Consider the following 21,050-nt stretch of genomic DNA (forward strand, 5'->3'; position numbering starts at 1 on the left):
TTACCTTGGAAATAATTTCAGATTAAAAAAATAATCTTTTGGCTGGGCACGGTGGCTCACGCCTGTAATCCCAGCACTTTGGGAGGCCGAGATGGGCGGATCACGAGGTCAGGAAATCGAGCCCATCCTGGCTAACACGGTGAAACCCTGTCTCTACTAAAAACACAAAAAATTAGCCGGGCGTGGTGTTGGGCACCTGTAGTCCCAGCTACTCAGGGGGCTGAGGCAGGAGAATGGCGTGAACCTGGGAGGCGGAGCTTACAGTGAGCCAAAATCACGCCACTGCACTCCAGCCTGGTCGACAGAGCGAGACTCCATCTCAAAAAAGAAAAAAAAAAAAAAAAAAAAAAAACCTGTTAGAATATGATAGTAAAAATCATGTTTTGAAAGCTTATGTAATGCTGGCTGGGCATGGTGGCTCACGCACTTTGAGAGGCCAAGGCAGGCAGATCACTCGAGGTCAGGAGTTCGAGACCAGCCTGGCCAACGTGGCGAAACCTCATCTCTACTAAAAATACAAAAATTACCCAGGCTTTGTAGCGGGCACCTGTAATCCTAGCTACTGGGGAGGCTGAGGCAGGAGAATTGCTTGAACCCAGGAGGCAGAGGCTATAGTGAGCAGAGATTGAGCCACTTCACTTCAGCCTGGGCAACAAAGTGAGAAGCCATCTTAAAAAAAAAGAAAAAAGCTTATGTAATGCTATGGTACTGCTCATAATAAAAAATATGTGGGAAAAAAGCTGACAAGATGAAGATAAAAATTGGGAAAAAAAAAACTATGGAAAAACATTAACAAAATGTTATCTCTCAGCAATGTGATTATAAGTTACAAAAATTTTCTTTATACTTGTACTATGTTTCCAAAATTACTACAATGAATATGTTATATTTAAAAATAGAAAAAATATTTTTAAAGATCCTAGAGGCTTCCCTTTTAAGCCATAAATTCAACCTTCATTATTTTGTTTTTGTGGCAACCATTTGTGATAGTAAGTGCTAACAGGCTTGGCTTTTTGGTTTTGGAAAAATTGGTCCTTTTCTGGTATACTAAATAGAAAGTCTTTGTAATCTTGAGGAGATAAAGATTTAATGTTGCCTAGTGATATAGAGTTGTTATAGCCATTATTTTCTTATTCAAAAACTAACTTCAATTGTTTTAATGATTTTTAGAAAAGATGGTTTTCCTTTTTTTTTTTTTTTGAGATGGAGTCTCACTCTGTCACCCAGGATGGAGTGCAGTGGCGGGATCTCAGCTCACTGCAACCTCTACCTCCTGGGTTCAAGCAATTCTCTGCCTCAGCCTCCCAAGTAGCTGGGATTACAGGTGCCTGCCACCATGCCCAGCTAATTTTTGTATTTTTAGTAGAGATGGGTTTCACCATCTTGGCCAGGCTGGTCTTGAACTTCTGACCTCGTGATCTACCCTCCTCGGCCTCCCAAAGTTCTGGGATTACAGGTGTGAGCCACTGCGCCAGGACTCTTTTTTTAGAATTAGCTATTAGCCTTTCCCAAGTTGTATTCATAGCTTAAAGCCTATATGAGCTTTTGTCAAGAACATAAAGATTCAAGCATAAAGGAATGATAACAGTATTATTCTGTTTAAGGTCGGGTGAGGTGGCTCACAACAGTAATCCCAGCACTTTGGGAGGCCGATGTGGGTGGATCATCTGAGGTCAGGAGTTTGAGACCAGCCTGGCCAACATGGTGAAACCCCATCGCTACTAAAATATAAAAATTAGCCGGGCATGGTGGCACATGCCTGTAATACCAGCTACTCCGGAGGCTGAGACATGAGAATCACTTGAACCCAGGAGGCAGAGGTTGCAGCGAGCCAAGATCGTACCACTGCACTCCAGTCTGGGTGGCAGAGTGAGATTCTGTCTCAAAAAAAAAAAAAAAAAAATTCTGCTTATAGGAGTGTTAAGTTTTAAAAAATGGCTTCACATAGGCCTGGCACAGTGGCTCATGCCTGTAATCCCAGCGCTTTGGGAGGCTGAGGCAAGTGGATCACCTGAGGTCAGGTCACCAGGCTGACCAACATGGTGAAACCCCATCTCTACTAAAAATACAAAATTAGTTGGGCATGATGATGCATGCCTGTAATCCCAGATACTCAGGAGGCTGAGGCAGAATTGCTTGAACCCGGGAGGTGGAGGTTGCAGTAAGCCAAAATCGTGCCATTGCACTCCAGCCTGGGCAACAATAGCCAAACTGCATCTTTAAAAAAAAAAAAAAAAAAAAAAGACTTCACAAATATTTGATGCCAGGCTCATTTGACCTTTAAGAAGAAAAACAGGATATAATTACAGCTGATTTTTTTCAGCTGTATTTTGTTGGGGTCCACGTATTTCCTAAACAAAGGAATGAACACACAAGACAACACAAGACAAGACAAACATGGCGGCCACCTCGAATGGTGCGCTCTGCTTTATTTTATACAGTCGTTTGTGGAATGTTGCCAAGTCACAAGACACATTGTTGTTTTGCTGACCTTTCCCTGACTTTCTGGATTTTCAAGATGTTTACACATAAACAAGCCCCCAACGCACTGCTTCGTTTGCAAGAGCAGGACTTATTGGGAATGCCCTGCTTCGTTTGCAAGAGCAGGACTTATCAGGAATGCCTCGTTTGCAAGCACTTAGTCCTCTACATTTCCCCTTTCCTTATTTACAAGTTTCAATTTCTTTTAAAACCATCATTACATATTGGGCTCACTGGGATTCGGTGTTTGCCCTTTGGCACCATCTCCAGCAGACTATGAAAATGACAAAGGCAAGAACAACAATCAATACATTACTAGAAAGAGAGGTCAGCAAAGTTTTTACAGGGCTTATAGGGTTCAAAGATGTCAAACTTTGTGCAATACCAGTCATCAAATCTGCACCAGTCAGCAATGGTAACTGATTGCAAAATGTTTCAGAAATGTTCTGTGTTAATTCCTGTATTTCTAGGGAAAGATTATTATGACCAATTAAAAGTCTCTTTATCTCAGTCCAGTTATGTACAGTGCTGTTAAAAGGAACAGGAGTAATACAAAATTGGGTAGTGTTCCAATCACATTTCAACAAAGCTCGGGTATTCAACACTGTTAGCTGATCTCCCAACCAAGAAACCACTTGCTCCAGATTATCCACTCATTCAGTCAAATGAGCATCTGTCTCGTTGCTGCTGCCACAACAAATGTGATTGTTCATGCCATTGTTGCACAAATTCTGCATTTTGTATACTCTGGTGTAGAGCTAATCCAGCAACAGCGGCAGTGGAAGCAATTGCTACAAGTCCTATCACCGCAGTCACGAGGATTCCAACCATCCTCCGACTGCAGTAGACAAGATCTTGCATAACCTTGTAAATTTGAGTAACCCCAGCAGATTCACTCCAAGTATGTGTTAAGTTTACAGGTAGCCAGGTTTCTTTTCTGGCTCTTAGTATATATAAATCGGAATGAGACTCATTCCAATTATTATTCCACCAAGTAGTATTTATACAACTTAAGAATGTACAATTGTCCGTACAGTTAACTACTCCTGTATTATTATCCCATTTAAAAATTCCTGTCAACAACAAGTAAGGCTTTCTTACACATGCAATAACATATCTAGAACTATTTCGATGCAAAGATATATGGAAAGGGTTAGCAATATTAGTAAGATTTAAGGACATGTTTCCCGTGAAAGTGAACATTGGTTTACCAGCAGCTAGCAACTTCCAAATATGACCTTGTATTTGTGAGGTATTAGCCAAATGTGGCATAGGGGGTGATAGACCACCATCATGCCAAATAATAGTTTCATTGTCATCTGCAGAAATGCTATGATTACCTTTATGCCAACGCAGGTTGACATGGCTGAATTTAGTCTGAAAATCTCCGTGTACACTCCAATCTGTAACAAGGTATTTACAACTCTTCCCTTTTACTTCTAACAACAATCGTGGCCCACTACCTCTACATCTAGTCCACTCTAGTTGGGAAACACCTCCGGACACATCAGGGATGGGGCATAAAGATAATGTACTTGGCAGAGTATCATTAAGTACTGCAGTATGATTATACTTAAAGCTTTGAGCAACAATAATCATAGGAAAGGCAGAGATATGACTATGGTTATAGCGAACAGCCCAAGCCTCATGAGAAAGATGCAGACAATGTGGACTACCCCCAAGACATATAGGTAACCCTTCAACCCCAAATTGATATGAACTATTTACTGTGCCAGTGTTTAATTCAGGATCCTGGTTTTAAAAAGGCAATGGCATCCAAGCAGTATCATTAGTAAATACTGGGACTTCTCTGTCTCCCCAGGCCACACCTTGATATAAGGGTGGAAAAGGAATATAAGCCCAGTATGTAAATTCTCCAGCTGTTACCTGACAATTTACTACAGTCAGCATAGCCAGGAATAAAGTCAGTGGGGTTTTGGGCTGCCCAGCTTGTTGAACAACCCCTTCAGCTTCTTAACCTTTTCAGTTGTCCCCATGTCGGGGCCTCCGCACGTCGAGTTCCAAAGGTGAATGTTCTCTGAGCGCTCATATTTAGCTCCTGGAATTCCTTCAGGAACTCTTCGGATCAGCTCCTCTTCGCCATGGCACTGTTTCAACCGTCGAGATGGAAACCACTCGTCTTCGGCACCTGTACGGACAAGAGCATAGCCTCGGCCCCATTGTAAAACTTTTCTTTTAAATATTTCCCTTGTAATGAAGGATAATACACCCACAGATTACTGTTTTGCAGCTTTTCTAAAGGCTGTTGAAAATGTTTCACCGCTGCAGACTGCTGTAATTGGCGCCAATGGTTGAGAAAATTTAAAGTAAAAAGGGCTTTCAGAATTTGATGTTTTGGGGAATCTCGCCCATCTCTCCCTTTTTGTTTTAAAAGTTGTAATTTTAAGGTAGTATTGGCTCTTTCAATAATTGCTTGACCTTGACTGTTAAATGGAATACCAGTGGAATGATGAATATGGTATAAAGAGGGAAAGCAGCCAATTTGCGAGAGCAATAAGCAGGGGCATTATCAGTTTTTAATTCAGCAGGGACTCCCATAACTGCAAAACAAGTAAGTAAATGAGTAATAACAGAGTCAGCCTTTTCAGAGGGTAATGGCATAGCCCACTGGAAATGTGACCATGTATCAATAGTATGATGAACATATTTTAAACGACCAAAGGAAGGAACATAGTTACATCCATTTGCCAAATGTGATTTTGTTGAGTGCCTCAAGGATTAATACCTGGACTTAAAAAAGGTGCAATAATAGGAGCACAAGATGGGCAGGCTCTGACAATAGCTCAGGCTTGACGGCGTGTTATAGAAAATCACCGTTGTAATCCTAAACTATTAGTATGATGTAGTTGGTGCTCATCCTGAGCCCACTGGACACTGTCAATAAGTAAAGAATCAATCTGACTATTGCCAAAAGATAAAGGTCCTGGCAAAGCTGAATGAGAACGAATATGAGTGATAAAAAGGGGGGCAGTGCGGGAAGTAAGAGTTACAAGTAATAAAGAAAATAATTTTTGTAAAGGAGTTTGAGGAAATAATGGTCATATTGGGAATCACTAACTATATTACAAGGGGTTTGAGACCAATCTTGTAGAACCATAAGAATGGCAAAAAGTTCCCCTTGGTTGTACTGATTCAAATGGATAGTGAGAAATTTTTGAATTGTCTGAAGTCCAGTATCCAGCCTTTCCATTGCTTGAAGCATCAGTAAAAAAGGTGGGACCTTTAACTGGAGTGTAAGAGATAGGATTATATGGTAGTGAAGAATATTGTTGCAGAGAAGCAAATAATTTATTACTAGGATAATGCTGAGAAAAAGAACCAGTATACTCAGCGCAAGCCACTTGTCAACCCTTATGAATTTCCAACAGAGATTCAATGTATTGATTAGATAATGGGGTAATAATTTTTATAGGGTCAGCAGCAAGCAACTGACAAGCTCGATGTCATCCTTTAATAATTAATTCAGCCAATTTATCAATATATGGGTGAATTTTCTTAATGGCTTTATTAGCCAAAAACAGCCACTCCAGAATATTATTATCTTGGTGTAAAATGGCCGTTGGCAAATGGCGAGTATGAAAAAGACACAACAAAAGTGGAAGATTGGGTGCAATATAATCAAGGTGAGCTTCACTAATTCTATTTTCTACAATTGACAATTCTTCTTCTGCTACAGGGGATAAAGTCCCCATAGGCTGAATACAAGTATTTACAGCTCTAAGATCAGTTAATAAGTGCCATTTTCCCTTTTTTTTTTTTTTTTTTTTTTTGACAAGACAAACACAGGGGAATTCCATGCAGAAGTACTTGGTTCAATATGCCCCTCGGCCAATTGTTCCTTAACTAAATTCTTTAAAGCCTTAAGTTTTTCTTTAGATAATGGCCACTGTTCCACCCAAACAGGAGTTGTAGTTTTCCACTTCAATTGTAAAGTTTGAGGCTTGTGGACGGTGGCTAAGAGTTTAAAGGACTGTAGCCCATTTTGGACATCATATTTTTGGCAGCTGAAGAAATATGAGGAATGCTTAAAAAGGCACCAAATTGTTGTAAAAGATCACGGACCCAAAGGTTAATATTAATGGGAACAACATAAAAGAACACTTTTCCTTGTTGTCCTTCAGGTCCTACACAGCTCAGGGGCTCGACACTTTGGTAGACTATAGAAGCAGTACCTAGGCTGGATAGAGTAACTGATACTTGTTTCTTTTTCCAATGATCAGGCCATTGAGCCAAGCATATAACAGATACATCCGCTCCTGTGTCGACTAATCCCTCAAAAAGTATCCCATTAATTTGCAATGAACATAAAGGTTTTTGATCAGAAACTAAAGTTTCCCAGAAAACAGTTTTCCCAGTACTACCAAAACCTCCTTGACGAGACACATCTCTAGATAAGAAAGGGGAAAAAAAAGGCAATAAAAGCAATTGTGCAATATGTTCCCCTGCCTCTAGGAGCATAAATTGTGAAACTTGTAGCATAATAAGGATTTCATCAGTAAAATCAGGATCAATAATTCCTGGGACTACCATTAACCCCCGCATAGCGCTGCTGCTTCAACCTAGTAAAAGTCCTACATGTCCCTTTGGCAAAGGACCACACACTCCGGTAGCCAACTTATATATTCCTCCATTAGGAGATAAAGTATAAGGTTGGACAATAGCTAGGTCAGCAGCGGCACTCTGCTTAGTGGCAGCATAAAGCTGAGAAACTGGGGTAGGGTAAGATGTCTTTAAGGAGGACTCGAGGTCATTCCTTGATGTTGTAAGCCACTGCTCACTGGGTACTGGGGTAGGCCTGCATTGTAGTTGTTGGGGCCCCAAGCCTGTGGGCCCCGGCTCCCATTTCCTGAGAGGGGTGACAATACATTCCCACTTTTATCAGTTTTTGAACGGCATTCATTGGTCCAATGTCGACCCTTGCCACATCGTTTACACATATCAGATGGTAACCTTTTTTCTTTTAGAGCAGAAGAGCCTAATTTTTTCCGGCATTCCTTTTTAAAATGACCAGGTTTCCCACATTGATAGCATATACCTTATTTAGAATTGCCTTTTAAAGCCTTAGAAAGTGCCCCAGCAAACAATTGAGCATTGTAAATAGCTCCTCCAACACCTGCACAAGCCCGAATGTATTCAGCTAAATCAGCTCCACTAGCTTTTAGAGGACGCAGCAATTTTTGGCACTCGAGATTAGCACTCTCAAAAGCCAGAGTATCCAAAAGAATTTTAGCAACAGGGCCTGAACCTACAGTCTTTAATACAGCATCTTGAAGATGGGCTACAAAATCTGGATACGGCTCAGTGGCTCCTTGTAGGATCTTTACAAAAGATAAAGAAGTTTTACCCGCTATTTCAACCTTAGTCCACGCTTTTATATACAAGGCTTTAATCTGAGTGAGAGCAATATCATCTAGGCCTGCCTGAGCATTAAGAGTGGCCTATTGTCCTGAACCCATTAAGCTGCTCTTCAGTAGGTTCTGGGGGATTTCGGGTAGCATTTTTTCTAGCTTGTACTCTTGCTTCCTCCCACCACCAACTTTTTAATTGAAGCCATTGCAAACGATCAAGGACAGCCTGTCCCAACGTTTCCCAGTCAATAGGAATCATCATATGTTCTAAAGAGAAGGAATCAAGAAGACCAAGAACAAATGGTGACTGAGGTCCATAATTAGAAATTGCAGCTTTCACTTCTTTCAAAAATTTAAATTGTTGGGCTGTAAAAGTCACATTCTGGCCACCGTTTGGGAACTGAGCTTTGGGGCTGAAAGCAGCCCGTGTTATTGGGAATAAATCTAATTCCTCGAAATCATCCTTCTCCTTCAATTCCTTATTTTCTCCTACAGGAGGAAGAGGCACAGAGAAAACCTGACCTGACATAGGCAAAGAGGTTGTAGGTAGAGGCAAAGGGAAATCCTTTTCCAAAGGAGCAGAAGGGAAGGTAACAGGGAAGGCTCATGGTGGAGAGATAGGAGAAACAGGAGCAGCGGTACCTTGCAATTTTAACAACTGTTGTAACATCTCTAAAATGCGCTGCAAATCAGAATTTCCTTCAGATGAAGGAGGCATTAGCTCTTTTTCCAATTCCTTGTCCTCAACAACTGGGGCTTAAATATGTTCCTCTCTAGGATCATTCCTCTCTAAAGGTTCAGATGCCTCACCTCCTGTGGCCGTATCACCACGCTCTGAGTCCGTTTCAAGTAACTCTAATGCCTGAGTAATGGAACTACACAAAGTCAGAGGCATCGTTTGCCCTCCCTGATGAGCTCGACGCAGGACTTTAACCACTTGTAACCATTCCTTTCAATTTAACTGCACTTTGGTTTGATATTGAAACCGATAACAATGTTGTTCAACATGGGCAAACAATCGCTTCAAAGTCCTGTGTTCCTTAACTAACTTCTACTCCTATAGACATCAACAGTCCCTGGAGTAACCGCAAATATTCAGAGGCCAGAGAGGTGGAATTCCCCATAATTTTCCCGTGGGTTCCCCTTTCTTTATTTACCTGCCCAGGGTGTTCCCTCTCCAGTTCCTTGCTCTGATGGAGCCACGGACCCTGCTCGCTGTGCCAGATGTTGGGGTCCGCGTGTTTCCTAAACAAAGGAATGAACACACAAGACAACACAAGACAAGACAAACATGGCGGCCGCCTCGAATGGCTGGCTCTGCTTTATTTTATGCAGTCGTTTGTGGAATGTTGCCAAGTCACAAGACACATTGTTGTTTTGCTGGCCTTTCCCTGACTTTCTGGATTTTCAAGATGTTTACACATAAACAAGCCCCCAAAGCCCTGCTTCGTTTGTAGGAGCAGGACTTATTGGGAATGCCCTGCTTCGTTTGCAAGAGCAGGACTTATCGGGAATGCCTCGTTTGCGAGCACGTAGTCCTCTACGGTATTTTGTGGAGAAGACATCGAGGTTCACAGAGGTAAAGTCTCTTGCTCAGTATCACAGAGTTATTAAATGGTAAAGCAAGAATTTAAGTCAAGGTCTTTCAAGTAGTACAATTTTTCTTACAGATGATGAATTGCAAACCGTGAGGACTGTCCCCGGCCCACAGGATTGGACCTCCTTGCTATGCTGACAGCTGGATCTGTTCATCAACTCACCACCTCTGCCCAGGCTCCATGACCTGGCCAAGCCCCAGGCTATCACTGTGGTACAGCAGCTCCAGCACCCAGTAAAACCCAAAATACAACAAAGGAGAACAGAAGGTGACTAACAACTCTAAATTATTTTTTATTTTTTATTATTATTATTATTTTTTCGAGACAGAGTCTTGCTTTCTCTCCCAGTCTGGAGTGCAGTGGCGCGATCTGGACTCACTGCAAGCTCGGCCTCTGAGGTTCACGCCATTCTCCTGCCTCAGCCTCCGGAGTACCTGGGACTACAGGCACCCGCCACCACGCCTGGCTAATTTTTTGTATTTTTTTTTAGTAGAGACGGGGTTTCACCATGTTCGCCAGGAAGGTCTTGATCTCCTGACCTCATGATCCACCCGCCTCAGCCTCCCAAAGTGCTGGAATTACAGGCGTGAGCCACCGCCCCCAGCCTAACAACTCTAATTTCTTTAAGGCACATTTGGTATTTCAAACTTTGCACCATTGCACACAAGTCCTTCCTGAAAAGAATACAAGAGTCAAAGTCTGAGATAAATAATGAAAATGATAGAAAATTTTACAAGTTTGACGTAATCGTTCACATTCCACCAGCAGAATAATTTTTCTGTGTGAAAATCTTATACTTATCATAAATGGTTAAATTACGGGAGCACAATTCCTGATAACCTGAAGCAGAACTTGAAGAATTAGCTTCAGTTCCACATGGTTACAGCCTCAAAATTAGTTTTCCCTTCATACTTCTTTTATATTATCCCATTTGGCAGTTATGCCCACTTGCTGCAGGAATTTCTCATTGTTTTGTGATCAGGGGTATTCATTTGTTTTAACTCATGCTATACAGTTCATCATGCAAACATGATTTTCACGTTGAATATAATTTTGGCTGGATACATTCTCACACTGTTCTTCACACATTCTTGGGTTTTTTGTATGTATCATTTTCTTCTGCCAAGATGATTAACTTCTCATGTATACTGTTTGGGTATTTGTTTATACTTTTATGCTATTACCCATACTTCTTTGTTCAGTAAACCCTTATTATTAGATAACTTGGATATACTAGCAAATAGCTCATTTATCATCCTACTAATCACTTTAAAAGCAACATTGCTTTCTATAAAGTTAATACTAATGTCACATACAATAAATATTTATCAAATGAATGATTAAATGGATATCACCTAAGAAAATAGGTATTATAGCCAACTTTGAGTAGGCTGTTACAAAAAGTAGGAAATTCTAATTTTATATATGTATTTATATGTAAATGTATACATTCATATCAACATATATTTATTTAAAGATATATATTTAAATATATATATATATTTTTGGAGAGAGGGAGTTTCACTATGTTGCCCAGGCTGGTCTTGAACTCCTGGCCTCAAGCAATCCTTCCACCTCAGCCTCCCTAAGTGCTGGGATTTTAGGCGTGAGCCACTACATCCAGTCTAAAATATTTTTTGATGAGCAATAAAAATGGCTTAAGTCTAGTCGTAACTTAGAATTTGAAATATTTTAAGATACCAAGCCTAAGCAATAAAGGGTAAACTTGAAGAACAAGATTTTACAAAAATGACCATACATGGTAACTTCTCAGAGGAAGCAGTCTACCCTCCTGTTCAAAACCAATCCTTCCTGTGTTATCTATTTTTATATAATAAATTACCCAGACTTCACAGCTTAAAACAACAAACGTCCATTATCTCACACCATTTCGGATTTGAGGAATCTGGGAGCAACATGGTGGAGTGGTTCTGGCTCAGAATGTCTCATGAGAATTACAGCCAGATGTCAACTAGGGCTACCATTGTCTGAAGACTTAACTGAACTGGAGGATTCCCTTCCAAGCTCCCTCACATGGTTGTTGGCAAGAACCCCCTAGTTCCTCACCATATGTGCTTCTCCGCAGATGGCAGCTGGCTTCCCCCAGAGCAAATGATCAGGGAAGAGAGAGAAAGCGAGTGAGAGAAAGTCACCAAGACAGAAGCCACAGTATATTTTATAACCTAATCTCAGAAATGACATAATGCTATCTCTGCCATATTCAATTAGTCACTCGGACAATTGTGGGAGGGGCTGACAAAAGGGCATGACTACCAGGAGGAAGGATCATTGGGAGCCATCTTGGAGGCTGACTACCAAACTTCCCTTGTATTCTTTATGATCTTCTCCCATCTCTTCAGGAACTTTGCTGCATCCATTACCCTCTTGCTCTTACAATTTGACTAATTCCTCTTTACTAATTATTTCCCTATCTTGGTTCTGGATACTCTGAAACTATATTCTGAGGTTTCACTCTATACCTTCTTGTTTTCCTTGACTCTCTTTTGCCTTGACTAGTGTGACACCATTCTTCCCTGGCTTTTATCCACTGCCGACCTTCTTCCTTTAGTTCTCTATAAATGTCAGTATTTTTCACAATTTAGTCCTCATCTCTTTTTTCTTATTCTAAACACTCTCTCTTTCTAACTTTTTCTGTCATTGCCCTTAGCTGCCATCTCTGTATGCTGATGACTTCCAAATCCAAATTCCTAGATTTGTTCTCTTTTTTCAGTTCCATTATTATATCCAACTCCTTGCTCAAGAGTCTGAAAGTCCCACAGGTTTCCCAACTGATAGCTGTGTTGGCTCTATTTGAGGGGATTACTTCTGGGAGCTTTTGATTAGGAATAGAAACATTTTTTAATAACAGTATTCCAGGCCGGATGTGGTGGCTCATCTGTATAATCCTAACACTTTTGGAGGCTGAGGTGGGAGGATCACTTTGGGCCAGGAGTTCCAGACCAGCCTGGACAACAGAGGGTGACCCCATCTCTACAAATAAATAAACGAACAAATACTTTAAAAAGTATTTAACTCCAAAATGAGTTGTGTCTGTTTGGTACAATCCCTAGGGCAAAGGCAAGATGGAATGTGGAAATGGCAAAAGCTTCCCTTTTTTTCAGAGGAAGCCACTGATATGTCCACCAAACCATTATTTATAGTTTTAGCTCATCCTAAAAGCAGAAGGCTCACCCTAATTACCAGTTTACGCAGAAAATATAAAAGGAAGAGCTGCACCCAGTCTCATAATCCACTTCTGTCTGCCATCACCTTCTTCAGGTACTTCATGGTGCCTATCCCAAGACTCAGAACCTTACCAAATCCACTCCTACACAAATTGTTCAAGACCAACTCCTCCCTGGAATGCTCTAGATTTCAGACCTAAATTTCTCTGAAACTAATGTTATGAAACCAAGTTCTAAGAGCTATGTCCCCCAGGGCATCTCTAGTACAGACACTCTACCTCCTGCAGCTCTTGTCCCCACATTTCTATGATGTAACTGTGCTGTGAGCAAGAGTTCATAATGCAATACAACATTTGCATATAATGCAATAATTACGCACTAAATATTATAATTATGGAATAACATCATAAGGCCCAATCACAAGCTACATGCAGCAGCAGCCTGCTCATACACACACAATATCAGAAACTGTTTTCACTTGCAAGTTGATATTGAAATGGGAAAGTTTCCCTGTCCCCCTCGCAGAGCATGCAATGGAGGTGTGGCTCACTTTTTCAGTGCCTCACTGCTCAAACCTCTAAGGGAGCATACGGACAGGTAGGCTGTGGGGCTCCGACCCCATGGCAGTGTCTAGGGGTGAATGTTTACGGCTCCTGAAGCCCCCATGGGCATGTGTTACAGGATGCTCTTAGTTTGTCATCTTGTATTAACCAGCTCAATTAGACCCTCTACCTTGTTGCAAGGACAGAAGGCTTTCTGTATCCTGGGTTCTTGCCTTGGTGTACTGGAAGAATCTGATCACACGTGGGCTTGGAGAATGAGTGCAAAGTTTTACTGAGTGGAAGTAGCTCTCAGCCCATGGAGGAGCCAGAAGGGAGATAGTCTTCCCCCGGAGTTGGACCACTCGGCAGCCCCAGCTCTCCTCTGACTGTCCTGGCCAACGTCCACCTCATCCTGCCTGCCGGTGGTGTCCCACCAGTTGGTGGCCTGCCGGTGTGCTGGTGCCTGCTGGTGTGCTCTTCTCCTGGTGTGCTCCTCTCAACGACCAGCCACTTGCGTCTTCTTCCACCAATGTGTTTCTCACAATGTCCAGCCACTGTGTCTGCCTGCTAAGGTCTCTGGTTTTTACAGGCCCAGGGTGGGGGTGTGGCAGGCCATGGTGGTCTTGGGAAATGCAACATTTGGGCAGGAAATGCAAGATTTGGGCAGGAAATGCCTGTCCTCATCTAGGTCTGTGGGGTGGAGCCCTAGGCAGAGACGATGCCTTTCTCTATCCAGCACTTCCCTTCCTCCCTTTTGTATTATTTAAAGGGACCACACTCTTCCCTTTCCAGCACTCCAGTATCAATATGTACCCTTAATCAGGAACGAAGCCTGATGTCAAGTGGATGGATGTTTCCTCTTATTCAAGCTATGAACCTTATTTTCACCAGTGAAATGATTGGCATTCAGATTGAGCACCCAGAACTTCTCCACATGCTTGAATCTCTAGAGCCTCCATTCTCAGGCTGATGAAATCATTTCTGTACTTCAAACCCATCTAGCAGGAGAGGCTGCCTAGAAGCCAGTTAGTAGTGCTGAGAGGTGACAACATGCTAGCAATCCTCGCTGGCTTTCAGCACCTCCTTGGCCTCCGCGTCCACTCCTGCTGCACTTGAGGAGCCCTTAAGCCTGCCCCTGCACTGTGGGATCCCCTCTCTGGGCTGGCCGAGGCCAGAGCCAGCTCCCTCTGCTTGCAGGGAGGTGTGGAGGGGGAGGTGCTGGCAAGAACCGGGGCTGTGCCTGGCGCTCGTGGGCCAGTGTGAGCTCCAGGTGAGTGCGGGCTCAGCGGGCCCCACACTCCGAGTGGCCCCAGGCAGTGAAGGGCTTAGTACCCGGGCCAGCAGCTGTGGAGGGTGCACCAGGTCCCCCAGAACTGCCAGCCTGCCCACGCTGCCCTGGAACTCTCTCAGGGCCTCAGCCGCCTCCCTGTGGGGCAGGGCCCGAGACCTGCAGCCCACCATGCCCAAGGCCCCCCACCTGGTGGCCTCCTGCACAGCATGAGCCTCCCCGACGGGCACCGCCCCCTGCTCCTCAGCGACCAGTCCCATCCACCACCCAAGGGCTGAGGAATGCAGGTGCCCTGGTGTGGGACTGGAGGGCAGCTCCACCCACAGCCCCAGCACAGGATCCACTAGGCAAAGCCAGCTGGGTTTCTGAGTTGGGTGGGGAATTGAAGAACTTTTATGTCTAGCTGGAGGATTATAAATACACCAATCAGCACTCTGTATCTAGCTAAAGGATTGTAAATGCACCAATCAGCACTGTGTGTCTAGCTCAAGGTTTGTAAACATACCAATCAGCACCCTGTCAAAATGGACCAAACAGCTCTCTGTAAAATCGACCAATCAGCTCTCTGTAAAATGGACCAATCAGCAGGATGTGGGCGGGGTCATATAAGATAATAAAAGCAGGCTGCCTCAGGTCCTCTTCCATGCTGTGGAAGCTTTGTTCTTTTGCTCTTTGCAATAAATCTTGCTGCTGCTCACTCGTTGGGTCTGTACCACCTTTATCAGCTGTAACACTCACTGTGAAGGTCTGCAGCTTCACTCCTGAAGCCACCAAGACCACAAACCCACTAGAGGGACAAACAACTCCAGATGTGCCGCCTTTGAGAGCTGTAACACTCACCACAAAGGTCTGCAGCTTCACTCCTGAAGCCAGCGAGACCACGAACCCACCAGAAGGAAGAAACTCTGGACACATCTGAACATCAGAAGGAACAAACTCCGGAGACATCATCTTTAAGAACTATAACACTCACCACAAGGGTCCGCAGCTTCATTCTTGAAGTCAGCGACACCAAGAACCCACCAATTCCAGACACAGTGCCACAGTTCTAAAGCTTAAAACTGGTCAGGGACCACAAGAAGAAACACATTTCATCCAAGGAAACACGAGCTCCCTGCCCTGCCTTCCCCTCCCCTCCCCTGCCTTCCCCTCCCCTCCCCTGCCTTCCCCTCCCTTCCCCTGCCTTCCCCTCGCATCCCCTCCCCTGCCCTACCCTGCCCTTCTTTTTTTCTTTCAACTGTAGAGTGAGGTCTCACTGCATTGCCCAGGTTGGTATAAAGCTCCTGGGCTCAAGCGATCCACCAGCTTAAGCCAGCCAAAGTGCTGGGACTACAGGTGTGTGCCACCACACTCTGCTAGAAATGTGAGTTTCTAAATGTTAAGATACGTGGTGGGTCACACCTGTAATCCGAGCACTTTGGGAGGCCGAGGCAGGCGGATCACCTGATGTTAGGAGTTTGAGACCAGTCTGGCCAACATGGTGAAACCCCGTCTCTACTGAAAATACAAAAATTACCCAGGCGTGGTGGCAGATACTTGTAATCCCAGCTACTCGGGAGGCTGAGACAGGAAAATCGCTTGAACCCAGGAAGCAGAGATTGCGGTGAGCCAAGATCGTGCCATTGCACTCCAGCCTAGGGGACAAGAGCAAGAATTTGTCTCAAAAAAAAAAAAATTTCAGGGGTCAGGCGTGGTGGCTCACGCCTGTAATCCCAGCACCCCAGCACTTTGGGAAGCTGAGGCAGGCAGATCACTTGAGCTCAGGAGTTCAAGACCATCTTGGCCAACATGGTGAGACCACCCCCCATCTCTACTAAAAATACAAAATATTCGCCAGACATGGTGGCTCGCACCTGTAATCCCAATTACTTGGGAGGCTGAGGCAGGAGAATAGCTTGAACCCAGGAGGTGGAGGTTGCAGTGAGCCGAGATTGCACCACTGCACTCCAGCCTGGGCAACAGAGCGAGGCTCCATCTCAGATAAATAAATTAATTAATTTTAAAATAAATATAAAATTAATTTTTAAGCAGAAAGAAAAATTGAAATATTTGTACTGAGAAAAATGCCATGTCCAACAAACTTAATGCTAGTCCTAGATTGTTTAGGTAGCTTTATAAAGGCAGGGAGGAAGGAAGGGAAAGAAAGAGGGTAAAAAGAAAAAAATACATAAAGGAGGCCTCCTTATCCAGAAATCAGTGAGAAAGGTTGGAGGCTTTGGTTCTATATACCCCAAAACTATCTTTTCAAGTTGATCAACGTTCCTTCATCTCGTAGTGCTATTTTATATATATTGAGATTGCAGAAATGTATAGCTGATATATTTGTAGTTTGGTATGTTGAGAATGCTTTCATAATTAAGACATACATACATTTTTTGTAGTGCAAGTAATCTCGATGTTTGAATGTTTGGATGATTGACTGAAAAGAAGACACAAACAATTTCAAACAGTGTCTCTGGTACCAGGACAAAGCAGGAACATTCTGATCCTATAGTTGTTTAAACAAAGGCTGGAGAGTACTGCCTTCTTTGGCATACCAGAACCCACAGTAAGATGGTAAGTTACTGTGTAACCAGATGTGACCTTCAAGTCCAACAAGTCCAACACTATCAAATTATAAAGAAGGATTTCAGTAGCAGCTCAGATTACAACCTCACTCACTCCACTGAGCCACTCCCTGAGTATTGCAAAACACTTATTATAGGATGCAGGTATTGGTAAGGTGATTCTAATCAATGTCCTAATGTGTTTTTTCAAAAGTGTATTCTTGTAAACCGAGTTTTAAGACATCATGACCCTGGCATGAATCACAAGATCAAAAAAGTCTTCTGAGATTCTGCAAACATGGTCTTATCTCCTTGACATTCTCCTGTAACATTCCAGACAGGCTGTTGAGATTGAGGTAGAGATAGAATGGGCAGCCTGAAGAAAATTGTAAATGTTTGTAAAACCCTCTGAGGGGATTTGGTGAAGCAGATGGCCCAGACCAAATAAAAAGACTGCGGAGCTGTGTTGGAGGTTCACCTGAGTTTAAAGGGCATGGATTTATTGTGGCTATTGCATACTAGACCCCTTGAGTTTGTTTTCACGTTTGATCCTCATGATGTCTAAATGTGTAAATATAATTTTCCTGATTATGCAGGATTTAAGTCACTAATACAAGCTGCCACCACTAGTTAGGGTTTTGTGGTTGCAAACAACAGAAAATCACTTTTATCACAAGATAAAAGAGATTTCCTTGGAAAAATATGTGGAAACAAGAGGGACAAAACAAAAGGGGAGGTTAATGAACCAGTATGTAAAAAACAAAACCAAAGCATTTCAAAGGCCTTAGTAGTAGAAATGAATAGATTGATTATTTAGGACATAGCTGCCTGTGTATTGCTTAATACCTTTGGATCACTCCACCCCAGAGTCCAATTCCAGAGAGAGGAGATGGTGCGGAGACACTGTCTGCCTTAGCCAGAGTCATATTCTTAGTTGAGGAGCTGCCTCCAGGACTGGAATACAGCATTGTGCACATTAAGATGGTTTTGCCAAAGAAAGGAGGCTGGATAATAGTGAGCAAAAGTCCACTGCAGATCAAATAGCAGAATCTATATTTGTCAGATGTGAAACCTAACGTTATATGCTCTTTAGCTAGGTCTGTTGTCGTCTGGATGATTATAGCACAAGTGAAACAGAAGAATAAGAGATTTGAAGGCGTTAATGCCGGAAATAGTGATGGATAATCACTATGCTTCTGAGCTAGGGAAGAAAATGAAGCCTGAAGATAATTTGGAAACCAGGAGAACTGAGACAAGGTGGGTTTAAATCAAGTTTAGCCTAAAGCTGCCTTCTCACATATTTAAGTTTGGCCTAAAGGTTTTTCTGTACGTCATGAACCGTAAAAAGTGGAGGTGTAAACTGACCCTAGCCCACACCTGTGCCAGTCACTGAGTTTTGGCCAATCAGACTTAGGCAAATGTTCAAACCGTGTTCAAATAAGGCAAGTGCCAAGCTGTAACCAATCCAGTTGTTTCTGTACTTCACTTCTGTTTTCTGTATATCACTTTCATTTTGCTGTCCATAAATCTTCCACCACGTAGCTGAGCTGGATTTGCTATGAATCTGCTGTGATTCCAGGGGTTGCCCTGTTCACAAATTGTTCATTGCTCAGTTAAGCTCCTTTACATTTAATTCTACTGAAGTTTTTTATTTTATTTTATTTTAACAGTGGTAAGAAATTTCTAAGAATCTTCTGAGATTTTCTTTTCTTTTCTTTTCTTTCTTTTTTTTTTTTTTTTTTTTGATACAGAGTCTCCCTCTTTTTGAGACATCATTTCACCATGTTGGCCAGGCTGGACTAGAACTCCTGACCTCAAGTGATTTGCCTGCCTTGGCCTCCCAGAGTGCTGGGATTACAGGAGTGAGCCATTACAGCCAGCCAAATCTTCTGAGATTATGCCAGAAATTATTATTATTTTTTGAGATGGAGTTTCACCCTTTTGCCTAGGCTGGAGTAAAGTGGTGCAATCTCGGCTCACTGCAACCTCCGGGCCCGGGTTCAAGCAATTCTCCTGCCTCAGCTTCCCAAGTAGCTGGGCTTACAGGTGCCCACCACCATGCCTGGCTAATTTTTGTATTTTAGTAGAGTTGAGGTTTCACCATATTGGCCAGGCTGGTCTCGAACTCCTGACCTCAGGTGATCCACCCACCTCAGCCTCCCAAAGTGCTAGGATTACAGGTGTGAGCCACCATGCCTGGCCTATTATGCCAGAAATTCTATGATGTAAACCAAGCAAGAGGCATGCCATGAGAAACTGAGGTGCTACGAAAGGTCATCAAAGAGCAAATAAAGTTCCAATTGTATTTTCATTTCATTTATTTATTTATTTTAAATAGAGCCAGACACAGTGGCTCACTCCTATAATCCCAGCACTTTGGGAAGCTAAGGCTTGAGCCCAGGAGTTTGAGACCAGCCTGGGAAATATAGCGAGACCCTGTCTCTATAAAAAATTTTTTAAATTAAATTAGCCAGACATGGTGGCACATGCCTATAGTTCCAGCTAGTCTAGAGGCTGAGATAGGAGGATCACTTGCACCCATGAGATTGAGGCTGCAGTGAGCTATGTTCACGCCACTGCACTCCAATCTGGGCAACAGAGCAAGACCCTGTCTCAAATGAATAGAATAGAATAGAATAGAATAGAATAGAATAGAATAGAATAGAATAGAATAGAATAACCATACTGTCATTTATTTCCATTTACTAGGGGAAAAGAGGGAGAAGCAGAATCATCACTATCCAGCTCCCCAAGTAATATGAGATCCAAAGCTGGCTGCTGTGGTGTATGCCTGTAATCCCAGCTACTCAGGAGACTGAGTTGGAAGGATCTCTTGAGCCCAGGAATTTAAGACCAGCCTGGGCAACATAGCAAGACCCTGTCTCAAACAAACAAATAATATGAGATCCTTTGAGGTAAGCTTTACAGTAAACATACATTTCTAACATTCTATTCTTACCCAGTGAAAATCTACAAAATAAATCTAAAATTACCCACAAACCTGTTGTTTTCTTTAGTTTTTTTGTTTGTTTTATTATATATGTGTGTGTATGTGTGTGTGTATTTTTTAAATACAGATGGGAGCATGGTGGCTCATGCCTGTAATCCCAACACTTTGGAAAGCCAAGGCAGAAAGGTCCCCTGAGGTCAGGAGTTCAAGACCAGCCTGGCCAACATGGTGATACACCATCTTTACTAAAAATACAAAAATTAGCTGGGAGTGGTGGTATACACCTGTAGTCCCAGCCCCTCGGGAGGCTGAGGCAGGAGAATCACTTGAACTTACGAGTCAAAGATTGCAGTGAGCCGAGATCCCATCACTGCACTCCAGCCTGGGTGACAAGGCAAGATTCTGTCTCCAAAACAAACAAACAAACAGACAGACAGACGGAGTCTCACTATGTTAGCCACGCAGGTCTCTAACTACTGGCCTTAAGCAATCCTCTTGCCTTAGTCTCTCAAAGTGCTAGGATTACAGGCATAAGCCACTATGCCCAGCCATTTTTATGAGACAGGGTCTGACTTTGTTGGCCTGGCTAGAGTGCAGTGACAAAATCTAAGCTCACTGCAATGTCTGCCTTTTGGGCTCAAACCATCCTTCCACCTCAGCCTCCTGAATAGCTGGGACTACAGCTGTGCACCACCACGCCCAGCTAATTTTTTTTTTTTTGTATTTTTGGTAGAGATGGGGTTTTGCCGTGTTGCCCAGGCTGGTCTCAAACTCCTGGCCTTAAGTGATCCTCTCGCCTTGGCCTCCCATAGGCCAAGGATTACAGGCACGCCTGGGATTACACTGTCCAACCACTGGCTCGAGAGAAGCAGAAAGTCTTCTCAATGGTTCAAAATTCATTTTATGTTCAAACACAGGCCTTCTGCAAATTTAGACTCTGAGTTCTTTAGGGTAGTGACTATAATTCTTCCTAGACACACAAGGCCAACAAGGTGATTGTCACAACAGCACTGAGCAAAAGCCATTACATATTAGTAGCCAGTAAGAAACAAGATTCAGGACCCTATAGAGGAGAGCACTCTCATATGTGG

At 43.0% G+C, this 21,050-nt stretch overlaps 1 long non-coding RNA gene across 1 annotated transcript; it reads left to right on the forward strand.

The window, feature by feature from the left end:
• The first annotated feature begins 1,844 nt into the window (after positions 1 to 1,844).
• LOC105484272 (uncharacterized) lies at positions 1,845 to 20,052 on the forward strand. The gene is made up of 6 exons (XR_011609248.1): positions 1,845 to 6,125; positions 8,346 to 9,429; positions 9,521 to 9,715; positions 16,845 to 17,019; positions 18,103 to 18,266; positions 19,719 to 20,052. It is a non-coding gene; the product is annotated as an uncharacterized lncRNA (long non-coding RNA).
• The last annotated feature ends 998 nt before the right edge of the window (positions 20,053 to 21,050 follow it).

The sequence above is a fragment of the Macaca nemestrina genome, chromosome 10 (assembly GCF_043159975.1).
Source record: "Macaca nemestrina isolate mMacNem1 chromosome 10, mMacNem.hap1, whole genome shotgun sequence".
NCBI lineage: Eukaryota > Metazoa > Chordata > Mammalia > Primates > Cercopithecidae > Macaca > Macaca nemestrina.